This window comes from Uranotaenia lowii, chromosome 2, assembly GCF_029784155.1.
Source record: "Uranotaenia lowii strain MFRU-FL chromosome 2, ASM2978415v1, whole genome shotgun sequence".
NCBI lineage: Eukaryota > Metazoa > Arthropoda > Insecta > Diptera > Culicidae > Uranotaenia > Uranotaenia lowii.
The window spans coordinates 226,639,710-226,655,203 of NC_073692.1; the positions used below are offsets into that span (position 1 = coordinate 226,639,710).

A 15,494-nucleotide genomic window follows, 5' to 3' on the forward strand; every position below is an offset into this window, starting at 1 on the left:
GTTGGTCAAGAGACCACCACTTTTTTTTCATTTTTGCAGGGTTGCCGATTATTTAGAATAGTTGGATTGTTAAAACATCGATAGCAGAACATTTTATATGAAATTACTTAAATTTGATGACAACACAAAGCCACATTTCATGTGATAAAGCTTAGTTCTTTTAGAAATGGGACACTTTCATTTGCTAATAGCTCGTTTACTAGTTATCGGATATTCAAAATTTTGACAGCGTTTTGTTGCCTGTAAAAAGTACTATTCGACCTATTTTTTTCAAAATTTTAAATTTACGCGTTTTTGAGTTATGTACGATGCAAGAGAAGAAGAAAAAAATAATTTTGCACAGTTTCCTTTAAAATTCGTCAGTATCAAATTGTTAGCTGACAAAACCGTTGATTATTCAAAGAATTACTGAGTTTTTGTGGTGGATAAGTATGCAACCACTGTCAATAATGTCCACAAAGTTCAAATCAAGCATTGGAGTGAAGCACATGATCGGCAACTACGGTTGAGGGTAATCTGGGAAGTCAAGTCTCATACCAGTATTTTTAATTTTCAATAAGCGAAAAACTAAGAGTAGATAGCTGAAATGTCCAAAACAATTTTCTCCGATAAGCTGAAAGTGTTGCCTAATGATAACTCATTCAAACCCAACCTCAAACAACCATTTTTTGCTAGTTCCAGAGCTCGTAAGCTGTAACCCCGGCACCGAGGCTATGGGACAAATGATTTCTGATGATCGACAAAACTTATGAAATACCCTATTTTAAATAAATTCCAGCGTTTGAATCCTACACCATATCTGCTCGTTGCAAGATCCCGAGCATATTAAAGTATGTATTTGCTGGTTATTTTGTATAAAATTATAAAGATTTGCTAAAATTCTGCTCCTGCGAAAAAAAAAACAAATATTTCAAAACGAAACTTTGGTTTTCGCTGTTGTTAAAAGCCTAAAAAGAGTAATCTGTATGTACCACCCGCAACCTACGATTTATACTAACCGATTTTATCTTTTTATAACATCTTATTATGGTTTTACTTCGTTATTGTCAGACTTTGCCAGAAGAAATTCCATTAAAAACGTTCAAAAATGTGATCAAAAATAATCAAATTTGTTCATTTCGAAACTACTGTATCCACTAAAATGCTTCCAGTTACTTTTAAAAGAGAAGTATTGGACCAAAAAGTATCAGAAATTGAAGAAGGAGGAAGAAGTCTCCTAAAATATAGATTTGACGAAGTATAAGTTGGAAAAACTGATCAATATCATGACTGAAAAAAGTGTGCGCCGGCCAGTGGGAGATACGAAGAATAAAATAGAAATTTCTCTAACAAAAAACGATAAATAATTTTTTTGAAATTTTTTCAGGAAATATCATAACATTACCTTCATTTTCTTCATAGAAAGTATTTCGATCAAACGAATGGTTTTTGAGATACACGCATTCGTAACTGTCCCATTTCTAAAAGAACTACGCTTTATCAACGTACGGTGGCTTGAAATAAATGCAAAATTTGTCAATAGGTGGACTCAAGCAATATTTTTTTTTCGTAAATTCAGAAAATCTATGTAAAAAAATTGATTGTTTTCCATATCTTTTGAGATGACTCAAAAACCGCTTTTTCTTAAAAATTTAAATAAAATTTACATTATAATATAGGAAGATAAAATGATGCCACGAATGTTAATCATATCTCATCATCAATTCATTTCGACGTCAAAAACTGTCATTCTATGTTTACAAGGATCTATACTCAGAAAAATACTATTATGAACGCCATAAGATTTTCTTATGAACTGACGCCATGAGAAAAATCTTTGAAAATCATCAGATTATCTTATAACGCAAATGAATTCTTCAGATGAATATCTGCTTCAGTGAGATGTTGTTGCTTTCCATAAGAAGGTCTTCTGAAAACAGGAAATGTCACGTCTAATAAGAATAATTAGAAGTATTCGGTGTTGAAAAGTTTCAATATATTTTTCGACACTTTGTTTGGAATTACATCACACACGCAGCATCATCAGCAGCACATCAACACCCGATCCCAAATGAGGTTTTTTTATATGCATCCGGATCTTCAATCTGGCGTTTTTTGCCGGTCAACATGCTAAGAAGTAAACGAAAAATGTTTTCAAGTTAACAAATATATTGAAAGTTGACAATAAATAAACTTTCCATCAAAAGACAGAGGTGCGTAAACTCGCTTCGGAAAGAATCATTCGGCTGATTTCTTCCTAGTTTAACTTGTTGTGTGCAGATTGATTTTATCTTCGTTCCAATCATTACGTGATTGCACACAAAACGAAGAGTACAGTTCTGCATTGATGTTTTCCATGCCTCGCAGGAATAAATCACACCAACGAAACACCAGAACGAAGCTTACCGCACACGAATGCACACGAGCGATCATTGCCCGACGGACCGAGTGAACATTGTCTCGCACTTCGAACTTCGAACCCTTCTCTCGCTCGTTTCCCGTTCCCTTGTATCTATCACTTTTAGCCATGCCCTCATGCGTTGTCCGATTGATGTGTTCGGCTGCCGAACGAAAACGATTTGAATTTTGAATTCGCAGAACTGTACGTTCGCTTCGCTGATGTTTCCCCCGATCAGCCTTGCCAGATCTACGGATTTCTCCGTAGTTCTACGGATTTTGAGCATTTCTACGGAGCTACGGATCGAAAGGTCATCAAGTTTTGTTTTGCCGAAATCAGTACATTTTTCGATTTTTGTGAAACGGACTTCTTGAGCGGTTTCCAATCTGGCAACGCTGCCCCCGATTGCTGTTTACTCCTGCCGAGTTTACCCGAAGCTTACTTTCTGATGCTTTCCGAGTTGAACTATCGATAGCATCATTGCAATTTGAGTTTAACGAAATAAAATCTTTGTGCAAAGAAGGGCAAAGTGCGAGTATGTAGACTCGCTATTTTAACATCTCTGTCAAAAGATAATCAGTTACCTTTTTTAGAATTGAGTATGTTGTCGTTGAAATTTAAAAATTTGGTATGCAATTAAATTGAATTTTGCAATTATTCTTTATTTGAAACATAACTTTGTCAAAAATCTAGATTTTTATAAAAAGATTATGGCAAAATGATTGTAAAAAAGCCATTTTTAAGCATGATATTAGATTAAGAATGATTACAGCAAGATCACGCTCTAGAATCGGTGATAAAGGTATCTATTTTTAAGCGTTGTGAAGTCACGAAAATTCTACTGTTTTCCAGTTTATGAATCCTTTAAACGTCACACTTTGTCAAAAAAGAGGGATCTTTTCAAACTTTTTGAGAGGAATTCAATGCAATTTTCAGAATTCAAATCGGTTTAGAAGGTTGTGAGTTGTACTCGGGTAAAGAATGCGTTGTGACGTCACGAACATTGATTTACTTTTTTTCGGAAACGTTCATTACTTATTACTTCAACACTATTAAAGTATTTCTTCAAAGCAAGTTTTATATAAGAATACGCTTCAATGAAGTAATTTAATTATCAAGTATTTAACGAAATTAGGAAACAATTTTTTTTTTCGAATGAAGGCGGTTATTTTAAAACCTCTCTAATAAAAAAAATATAAAATTTCGCTTTTTGAATATTTAATTCTAGAATAAACAAACTATCATATACATGAAATCCTCATCAATTTTTTAGAAGAATATTTGTGAATCATACAGGAGGTAGTTATGTGTGATTTGAATAAAAACTGGCAGGTAGTTTGATTAAAAAAAAAATGCAAAAAGAACAACGCTCTAATAGCTTCTACTACATGCTGGCATTATGTTCAAACAAAATAACATAGAATCCATAGAATAAAAGCAATGAGATTAAAAAATCTTAAAACATGGTGAATTTTATAGATAATCTTTTTCTTTCAAACATTTTTATAAGACTTCATTGGAAAATAAAAATCTCATCAAATTATTTAAAAAAAAAACTGAGAATTTCTACCTCAAAGAATGTTACTAGAAAATCCAAATCGATCCCCGTATTCACATTAAATCCCACGAAGAGACTTTTAACTGAATTACAAAATTGAAATGTGAAGGTGCTAGCACAGGGTCTCATGCAAAATGAGGGCAAGATTATACACTAAGTAAAGGGGTCGTGCAAAAAACCTGACGTTTGTATTGAATTACGTGGAAAAATAGTTTTTCACCAATAATTTTGGTCTTTATCAACCGATTTTTTTCTTTTAATATTAGTGTTTCAAAGCTTTAATTATGACAATATTTCATCTGAAGAACGCATTTCGATTAAAAATATCATAAAACAATTATTAAGCTTCAAAAACGAATATATGAGCGTTGATTAACGACCATTCATGTATTTTTTGTAATTGACCCTTCAGAAGAATATTTTTTAAAATCTTTTTTTACCAAACCCTTCTCGAAATAGGACCTTTGAATAAACTCTTTGTCATAACGAAAGCTTTGTGAATGACTATAGTGATAACAAATCAGCCGATAGGTATTTACTTTAGAAATTGGTGCAAAACCGGGTTTTCATGTTCCTTCCAAACAAAATTTCTCATAATTCCATACAAATATTAGGCTCATTGCGCCACTTTTTTCCGTGGTCCGATCCCCAAAATGTGGCACTGGACTTTGTGCTAGGCCTAGGATGAATGTTAGCTTGCAACTTATAAGATTTTCATAAGTCGGCTGATTTAGGCACTCTAGTGTTTATTAACTTACTTTTAAGAGATTGAATGCACTTGAGGCCCTTGGAACCAAAGGGGTATAAGTGCATAAAAGCTAATTTTGAGAAAAAAGCACTTAAAGTTCGTTATGTTCCAATAAATTCCATAAATATTTTTCATAAAATTTTTCAATGAGTTTGATCTTCTAAAATATAAACAAATCATTTGACTTAATTTTTTAGAAAAAACAACGTTTATTTGAAGTTTATTGGAGCGACACATGATTTTTGATTTTTGCACTTATACCCCTTTGGCTCCAAACACATGCACTTATACCCCTTTGCCACCAAATAAATTCACTTATACCCCTTTGCCACCAACAAATTTCCATTTTCAGGTAATTTTGTGTTGTCGATATGATTCAGAAAACATAGGGACTTAATAAGGTGAAAGTCAAATAATTTATAGTTACAGTTAATCGAGAGATTTCATATCTTAAGATAAACTTTGTCTAGTCAGTTGGAGTATTTATCTTCAAATAACAGTTTTCCATCAAGATAATTATAAGAAATGTAAGAGGTATTTTTCTACGAATTTTCAATCATTGCATGTTTCCTGCGCCTTTTCCTGATAAATTGAACATTGGACATTAGACTTCCGCTCATTATAAGTTGATGTTTAAAAGTACATTTACGACTAGCGCTTCAACGTAAACCCAATCATCTCATACCAATACATATTGAGCCTAGCCCGAAATTTGTAGCACATTCCATATAATTATGACCAGAAATCAGGAATTAGGAATTAATTTATTGGGGTTAGAATAGGAAAAATACAAAATTGATCATATTTTGTTCACTAGAATTATCACAAAATGTAATGAAAGAATTAACTGTTGATGGTAAATTTTCAAACATGATTTTTTTTAAACGCAAATTAAATTCCAACCTTTTTTCCGTCCCGATGAAAAAAACACTTCTTACTAGAAATGACATTTGGGTTGGTGGCAAAGGGGTACAAGCAGAGCGTAAAAACTTCACCGTCATCAGTCATAAAACTGTGACTGTGAAAAAATTAAAGCAGTCGCATTCATAACAGACGCCTTCAAATGAGTAACCAAGCAAGCAAACTTGCCTCAACCTTTAGTCAAATGAAGCGTCGGAAAAATCATAGTCGCCGTCAGCCCGTCGTCGTCTTTTTGACTGTGACGGGATATTGTTTAGATTTTAAAAAATCTAAGACGTCATCGAAAAGGACACGTTCATCATTAGTCATGCCATGCCATTAATGAAACTGAAACCCGTTACCGGGTTTCGGTTCAGATAGACATACAATGGAATGGAAACGTTTTCACCTAAGTTTCCGTTTTTGGAGATCAGTTCAGGGTAGTCAAGGCCCGGGATAAAATCGAACCAAACATCAACTATCTCAACCGAGGAGAACTCCGTAGGGACTAAAAAGGACAAATCGACCTTGCGGCTGTACGATCCTTCTTTTATTTGTGCTTTTTATCTAGCCTTTCAAAATGTTTAGTAGTATTATTAAAATCTGAATTTCATTTGTCCTCGATACTGGCAATTAGTCCAACAAGCAATCCATATACTCGAAATTTTTCGAATCATACACAAATGCTTTCAACCGACGCCGTCATCTTGCTTGACGACCGTCGTTTGAAAAATAACATGCGTCACGTGAACAGAAATCCATGACGATAGTCAAGCTTTTCCAGTCCCTTGAAGCATGACTGGTAGTCAAATGAGGTCTGAAACGTGATGGTGAAGGAAAATCAGCAACCACGTCAACTATGATGTTTGAAAAATTGATGCTCTGGGTACAAGTGAATTACTTGGAGGCAAAGGGGTATAAGTGCTGCACGTGTACCCTTTGGCTCCAAACAAAAAGTAATTTTCAGTTAGCCTGATATTTTCAACGAGATCAAAACATAAGAAAATATTGAAATAAGATTATGATTAAAATAGCATATGACGTTTGACAGTCAAGGATTCCTTCTAGATGGTTATCTCGATTTTTTTCCATTTTGTCACTTATACCCCTTTGGCTCCAAGGACCTCAGTTGAAATTATCATTTATTTTTCCTTTCCTTTGTAACTAAATATTACAAATATTCAGAAACACATTCCAACGCTTTCAAGAATAAATGTTTCTTAGTATTAGTCTATTTCTAGATAATAATCACATGATCGCACAAAAAGAAATCGAATCAAATTGATGTGCGCAGTGATGCAAACGTTATCTCCTTGTATGGGTCTTTTAGATTCAATGCCCTTAATTTTTTGGGAATAAATGGATCGATTTCATCACCAAATCACATTATTTGTTGAGTGTTTAAACATTTTAAGTAAATTAAGCATTAATTTCAAGATTATACTTTGATTTATTTCATGTAACTGACCATAAAATTTCGTGACGTCACAACGCTTCGCAAAACCGCGCTTTAAAAAATCGGCGCGTTGTGACGTCACGAAACTGAATCGCTCTAAAATAAATTTAAATCAACATTTGAAAAAATCAAAAACAGCGATTTGTTGGTTGTAATGAATCGATACTTTTCTGAAATTTTCATAAAATTTGATTGAATAGAAGTGCAGAAAAATACTGTTTTGTAAAAAAATACAGAAAAGTGGAAAATGCGGCGCGTTGTGACGTCACGATTTCTTTTGCTAATACATTGTTTTGCGAACGTTGTGACGTCACGCTGGAATGGGTCTTATACATTTTTACAGTTGCCTAGACCTGCAATATCTGTTAACGTGAAAACAATTTTTAAAACGGCAGTTTTTACATTGTCAAATCTATGTTCTGGTAATTTTTATGAGATTCATAAGATATTGTATTGGAGTAATTTACACAATGAACAAATTCGTTGTTCTTTATCGAAAGCAAGAGTAAATTTAACTTATTCAAAATCTATAAATAAAAATGAATTTCTGTTTGTCTGTCTGTTCCACATAGATTCGAAAACTACTGAACTAGAGTGTCCTACCCAGGATTTCCCGGTCGGGAATTTCCGGGAATTAAAAAAATTCGGGAATTCCCGAATCCCGGGAAACGCTTAAAGATTCCCGGGAATTCCCGAAGCCAGTAAAATGTTCTAAATTACTACAAATTTACACGATCTAAATTGGAAAAATGAATCATATTGAGCAAGGAAAATGATAGTTCTACCACTGACCATACTTACTGGACGATCGATCTCGTTGGTTGGATAATTTTTCCAACAGTACGCAATATCGATTCCAGAGTGCGCATCGATCGATTTGAGAAATGCTATCCCAGTTAGAAATTGCCCAGTTAGAAAATCATCAGCAAAGAAATGACATATTGTTAAACAAATGGATAGTTATCTGAAAATTTACGATGTTCGATTAATAACAGTCTAGCTAACTAACTTCTACGGATAGTGAGAAATCTTTCTCAATTAATTCAAATTTTTGTAGCTAGAATCAGACCAGTTTTCGGGTTAAAGTACTTTGTTTTTGGGTCTTTGGTTCGCTTATTGAATTTTTGACGCATTAAAAAGTTTGATATATTTTGTAATACTAGGTTCAACTTTAAATTTAATTATATGATATTGATAAGAATTCATAAGCAGTAGAGGATTAAGATCACCATGTTGAAATCTACATGTTCAATTTTCCCGGAATCCCGGGAATTCCCGGGAAAAGGATCGTCAGATTTCCCGATTCCCGGGAACGCTAAAAAAGCCGGGAAATGAACACTCTGTACTGAACCGATTTGCGTGAAAGATGGCATATGAGGGTATTGGAGGCCGGGGAAAGCTCCTATAACCCTCCCTCTTTCTGCAAGGGGGGAGAGGGTTCTCTCATATGAAAGTAATAAATCTAGAGAACTGGTCAAACAAATCAAACTAAACATGGCAAGGGTGGGAACTTGGGTACGAGGAATGTAATCAGAATATTAGGAACCCCTCCCTCTTTCTAGTGGGGAGAAAAGAAGGGGGTGGGGGCATATCTTACAATTTTTCACATAACTGGAGAACAAATCAAGCTAATGGAACCGAATTTGGCATGGGAGGGAAGTGGAATTCGAGAATTCGCCCTATAATTATTTCAGACCTCTCTCTCCTTCCAACGGAGATACAGGAAGGAAAGAGAGAGCCTTTCATACCTTTTTTATTGCATAGCTTGAAAATTATTTGAGCAAATGAAACCAAATCTGGCTTGGAAGGGTATTTGGGTACGATACCCAGCAAACATTTAAGAGGGTATATCGCAGGAACAACAGAATTATTCAAACAAATATACCAGATGAAAAGATTGTATTAAACTTACCAAAATAGCATATAGCTACAAAAGTGGATGCAATACATCTACAATGACAAGATTTTAACGATTCGATTTCCCCACAAAAAGCAAAATATACGATTTTAAGTAATTTGAGTGAAACGAAAAAAAAATCTCCGACCGAGAATTAAAGACTCCGAGTTGACTGTCCGGTATCTTACCAGGATGCTAACTCATCAGTTGATATGATTCGCGCTATAGCTCTATATGTAAGATTTTCTATTCACGAACCGGTCAAAGGAAGATAGAAGGAAGGATCGCCCATTTTTCGTAAATCAGTTCACTCAAATCGTAAATGTCGAATTAGCATATTCTCAACTATTTGGAGACATATTTTCGAATTGACTAAAATGCTATCCGATTCAACTTTTTTTGGGAAAAGCTTGTTGTAAACGAATAATAGAAAATCACTCAATACCGACTTGTTTACGATGGTTATTGAAAATGTCTTATTTGAGACTTATTTCTCCTTCAATTGAGGATACAGTTAGGGAAGATAACATACGATTGTTTTGCATAAACCAAGAACTTATCTAACAAATGGAACCAAATATGACATGGGGACAATCATACAATCGAGCAAATGGAACAAAATTGGGCTTGGAAGTGTATTTGAATACCTGGAATGTTTGATCTTGTTCCTCTGCTTCCAGGTAGAGGATATATAGGCAGAGGGGTTCCGATACAAATTTTATAGCATAACTCGACAACTAATAAAGCAAAAGAACCCAAATTCAGCATGAGAGGGTATTCGAGCACAAGACATGTTTTTCCGATAGTTTTGCACCCCTCCTTCCATTCCCTCCCTGGAACGATCAAAAGTGGGAAGAGGGTAACTCATACAATTTTTTAAATATCTCGATAACTAGGGTAAGTGAGCCCTATTTTGGCATGGTCCTTTTCTTGGCATGCCAATATGTCTTTTCATGTTTTTCAGGTCCTAATTGAGCTAAAATATTTTGAATATATTTTAATTGCAAAGAGAATAATTTGTTTCAAATTTGTGCATACCGAATTTTTCGATTATTTGTATTTTATTAAAGTAGTTAATTTTTTTCGATCTGCATCCGAGGCAATTATGTTGGAAATCACCGTATGAAAATCAGATGAACTCACCTTTCTAGTGCAACTGTTAAATTCACATGCGATTTCAAATGCGGATATTAATTTGAAAAATTTGCAATAAATACTTATGCCTACAGTTAAACTCAGCAAAAAATCAAAAAATACTAGAAAGACAAAAGAATGAATATTTATTTAGGTTTTGAATTAAAATTTTAAACTAATTTTGTTCCTTTTCTTGGCATGCAACTTCAATCGAAATACACCACCAGTGTTGGAAGCTGGAAAAAATACATGTTCATTAAAGAGGTATTTTTGGGCTAAAGTTTTCCCTAAAAAATCATTTAAAACTAGGCACAAATGTTTTCATACTAATTGGGTTGTATGATAAGATCGTTTCTATCAACTTAAGCTTCGAAATAAGTTGGAGAACATAAGTGATTCGACTAATTAAAAGTCATATCCAAGCATTGAAAATGCAAAAATCGCTATTTGGGAACCATGAATCGAAGGTACATTGGTATGTGTGCGAACAGCATTTGCATTGCAGTCTGCCGAACAGAGACCACGTGGTCTCCTACAGAATACAGTGGTTCGAAATAAAAAAAAAACTAAGTGAAATTAAGCAACTCACAAGACTTAAGATGATTTTCTTATCTAAAAACTGTTAGATCGATGGCAATTGATGACTTTAGTATATAAAATATATAATTAATTCAGTTTTGGAATCGTTTTCTATTATTTGAGAACCATATACTCAGATTTAATTTTTTGGATTTTTGTTCTTATTTTATTCTTGGAAACAGAAGTTGGAAGTTCAGAAAAATATCGTTTTCTTTCCAATTATTCCTTGAAATATTAGATGTGAGTCGAATTAAAAAAATGTTTTAGCAAGGTTTACATTTTTAACGTTCTTTTTGGCGTGTCAAACCACTGCGCAACGCCCCGGGCATTCGAGATGGCTTTTGCTAGAAGCTCATAATCTCAGCTAACAAATTCAAAAGGGCAAAATTTTAAAATACCATTCAAGGAATTATTTAATTTCTTACTTTATGAAGCCAAACTTAGAAAATAGTTTTTTGGTAGTGAAAATAACCATATGTGTCGCAATCGCAAGTCTCCTAGAATATTTTACTATCAACTTATGGTCTATACAAACTCAAAAGGAATAATTTAAACAATGATTTATAAATGACAACACATCATGATGCACAGAACCATAGAAATGTCGTAAATGAATCGGTCGTAAGGCTTAGCATTCGTGAATTTGTTCAGTTAGCATAGAAGTCAGGAAATTCTCCAAAAAAACTGAGAAAATCTAAGCAATTTTTCCAATATTTGGAAAAATCTAATCGATGAGAAAAGTTCGAAATAAGATATTCCAATTCAACATTACAATACCACTTTGACGACAACCACGTTCAAGTCGTTTTTTTAATAACTCGTCAATTTGACACGGCTCAAACCTTTCAGTATTACTCTCGTTCAAGTCGTATTGGATTTTATTTTGATGAAATTGTCTCAAAAAAATTCGCAAAAATGGTGAACTGTGAAATCTCTTTAAAAAATAAGGAATGTGAATCAATCGTGGCCAGATACGGATATTTTACCTCAATATTCAGGCAACTGGACCACACCAACTTTCTGATAAAACTCTACGTTGAAAACCTGGGCTAGTCAAGATAAGCCCATTCCATCTGAAAAACTTTTCCTAGATTGATTGGCTTTTTTCAAATTTTATCAGTCCTTCATTAATAATTTACTGTATACATATTGGAGAAATTTTATGAAGTTTTCAGTTTAAAAAATTTGCTAACAAAATATGTTAGTTTAGATTTCATCAAAGGGATTTAATGTTAATAAAAAAGAGAAAGTTCAAACAACTCGTGGACATAATTCGTTTCTGAAACGGGCCCCCTGATGAAGGTTTGGTTGTCATTCATAATCAATGATTCTTGTTCATACACAAATATTCAGAAACAACCTGAGGTGTTCATAATCATCACTTTCTTTAAATGAGTAAAAAGTTTAAAGTTTTTAAAATTTAAAAAAAAATTGCGGAAATTCTGGACTTCCGACTTTTTGAAATGAAAGCTTATTTTGTGCTTCCCTTCCAACCAAATTCCATCAATGTTTTCAAAAGCCTTTTTGTTGTATGAGTGAAGCCCGGTGTTCCATCGTCGCATAGAACTTTACGCTCAGCTGACGTCATTCTGTCAGTGGCCTTATATTCAGAGTAGCCAACGATTATGTTAACTGTCAATTGAGCATTGTTGGTAAAGATCTATTGCACATTGCTGGTGGCCAAGAATCGGATCATCGAAACGGCAAACAATTGGTACGGCGGCCAAGTAATTGGAGCACCGCAGTGAGTACTTTGCATGCATTTTGCTCACATTAATGACAGTTCCATAGAGAAAACATATTTTTGTTGAACTCTAAGCAAGTTAGCAAGTAAATTCTTCAAAGAATGTTCTATGGTGCATTCAACAGGAAGGTTGGAATGTTGAAAAAAAGGGTAGACCATGCCTTAGGTGCCAAGGTCGGGTACATTTACCCTAATCGAGAAAATGGAACCAAATTTGCATGGGAGCATATTAATGTACGGGCAATGTTTGTTCGATGGTTTGAGACCCCCTTCTCCTGCCAGAGAGAATTCACTTACAGAATTCACTTTTCGAGCTGCTAAGAACATTGGCTGAATTGATAGCGCTGAATAAAAATGTAATCAGTTTTTTGTCCACCAACTCTAGGTTTTGAAATTCATGGATTAATTTGACAAAATATTTATAAACTAGAATTAATATTTCTTTACCATTTTGGTGCAAAAAGTAGAATATTTCTAAGCCATTTTGAATACATGATCAGCGTGCAGAAAAACCACCATGAATTTGAACTGATGAGAAAAAAGTCAGTGAGGTTAACTACTTGTTTTTCCCGGTTCTCTAAAATATGTGAATTTTTACGATATCTTTAAAATAAAACTTCAGGAAAAAAAATTTCAATATGGGACACCCAACGCCATTAAACGGTGCCAGAAATAGTAACTAGCCAGAAACTCGAACATCATCCAGGTATCAGAGATTAGCTCATATTTCTATGCATAGTAAGAAGGACTTTGGTTGAGCTATTTGAGATCCCAATTTTCGCATTTGAATCAATTTCCTAAAGTGATGAATAATTAATTAAATGTTTCCTATCACGGGATAATAATGACTGGCATCTTGGCGCAGCCCAATGAAGGTAGGTACAAGGTTCGAGCCAATGCTAATGGAGCAGTTTGGAAGTCAGAAGGAGTCAGTCATCGTAAAGCGAAGCTGGCATGCAGAATGTGGTGCTTTTGCGTTTAGCTGCAGCAGTCCAAGCACTTCCTTCGCCATTCATGACGACCACATATTCCCATACCAACATGGGGCACTGTTGTAAGCATGAGAAAAGCTGAGCTTGCCAACACACAAAGCAAAACTTTTCCTCCAACGCGATAAAACATGCATGACAGGCGGATGTGGAGGAGTTTCCTGCCGGTTTTCTCGTCCGCTTTTCCGACTAAGGGGAACAGCTCCCTTAAAGCTTGGATTATTCTGCTGAGTTCTCGTATATTGCGGCTCGGCGTCTTATAATTTGCACTGCTTGATGGAGCGAAAGTTATGAGATGTATGTGCCTTTTTTTTTGCTACTGCTCTGTTCTGTTCTGTCCTGCTCTATGGTTTATGAAATGGAGTCGTTTGATCTACTAGCCCTCGTAAAACAAGTCAAACAACGGCATGTTTATGTTCAACAAGTTGCTCCAACATCATATTGACTTAATAGCCTGCCGGAGAGCCGAGGTTTCGAAAGTTTTCTCGCACGCTAAGTGGTAGGTTATATGGTTTCAAATGAATGGAAAGTGGATAGCTTTTCAAGTTTGAATGAAAATATCTCGGGTTTTTCTGGCGTTATTAGTGGTTGTCCCATTATGCCTAAGAACGATTTTGATACAACTCTGCTCATTCCGGATGACGTTCAAACAGCTGATTTTGCTGGGTATTGGGCTGGAACAAATATCAATTTCTTCTTTTGTCAAACCCCCCCCCCCCCTTTCAAATTTTCAAAAACTCGAAAGGGGAAATGAATAAAGTTTGAAGTATTTTTTATAAATTCATGTGAAAAACTCTACTATCCAAAAGATTACAAGACAAACAATTTTTTTTTAGAACATTGGAGTTATTTCTCCTTTTGTATTCTTGATTTTATTGAATTTTTCGATAAGAAATTACTTGATTTAGAGGTTTTGTACAATTATATCGTGTGCAATTTAGTTGCATACAAGCTTTTGTGCAAATTGTTTCATATTATTTGTGTTCGCATTATTTTTTATTATCCCCCCCTCGCGATGTTCCAACTCTGAGTGACAAAAGAAGGATTTGAAATTTGTTCCGGCCTTATTGCTTACAGTTGAACTTAAAATTCTGTGTATTTTGAGTTCCAGTTTTCATAATTTTCGTGAAAATGAGAAGCATTTCCCCGGAAAATTGCAAAAATATCGTTCACAATACAATAGAGGAAGTAAACATTGAAGTCTGAAATTCGATTCGAAAGTATGGACAAAAAATCTCGGCGGAAACCGGGTCCGGTGGACAAAATTTTGGGCCGGAAAGTCATGCGTGCTTACGCCACGAAAAAAACGGCCTTAGTTCAGGGTGTGGCTAAAACGTAGATCTCTCCTCAGCGCTGTCCGTCATTCCAAAGTAAGATTGGGTCTAAAGACATATAAGAAGCAGAAGAAGCGGAAGCAGAATCAAAAATAAGTTGGTTCTGTGAAATCAAGAGCCCGTAAATTATATGATCAACTGCTATGTACAAATCGGTGTATAGACCAGTATTGCTCTGTTCGGGATGTCCAAAGTCCATAGAATTGTCACCAGAGGAGGTCCTCAATACATTAAAAGACTTTTTATTCCTGTAAGAAACTCCAGAACAATTAACTTTGTCATTCAACCTCATAGCTCAGTCTACTACAATAACTCGTTTCTCGTTAGAGGCATCTCAAACTGGAATCATCTTCCTACCCTTATTAAATCCATCAAAACGAAATTGAAATTCAAGAAAGCTTCACTATCAAGATTTGCATTATAAGGTAACAATTGATTCTTTCTAGTTAAATATGAAAGTGCATCAGAAACATTAGACATAAATCAAAACCACACAAACCCAAATGTAACACTTAAAAAAATTGTACATATCTTATGTTACACGAATAAAACATGAATTATTATTATTATTAAAAAAAAAGTGTTGGCGAGACGAAGACATCAATTTTCCAGAACGTACCGAATGAGATGATTCCGTCAAATTGTCCTCAAGGAAACCGATTGAAACTTTTTGGGTCCTTACTGTCGTAGCCATAATATTTTCTTTCCCCTAACTTTCAACTTAAAGTAGGGGAGGAGCGGGCTATATGCGCCTATTAATCAGAATACTGATTTAATC

General features: G+C 34.7%; 1 protein-coding gene across 2 annotated transcripts in view; it reads left to right on the forward strand.

Moving 5' to 3' along the window:
• LOC129745575 (venom dipeptidyl peptidase 4) overlaps positions 1-15,494 on the forward strand; it is an 810,441-nt gene that overhangs the window by 685,311 nt on the left and 109,636 nt on the right. The gene's annotated exons all lie outside the window — the stretch shown is intronic.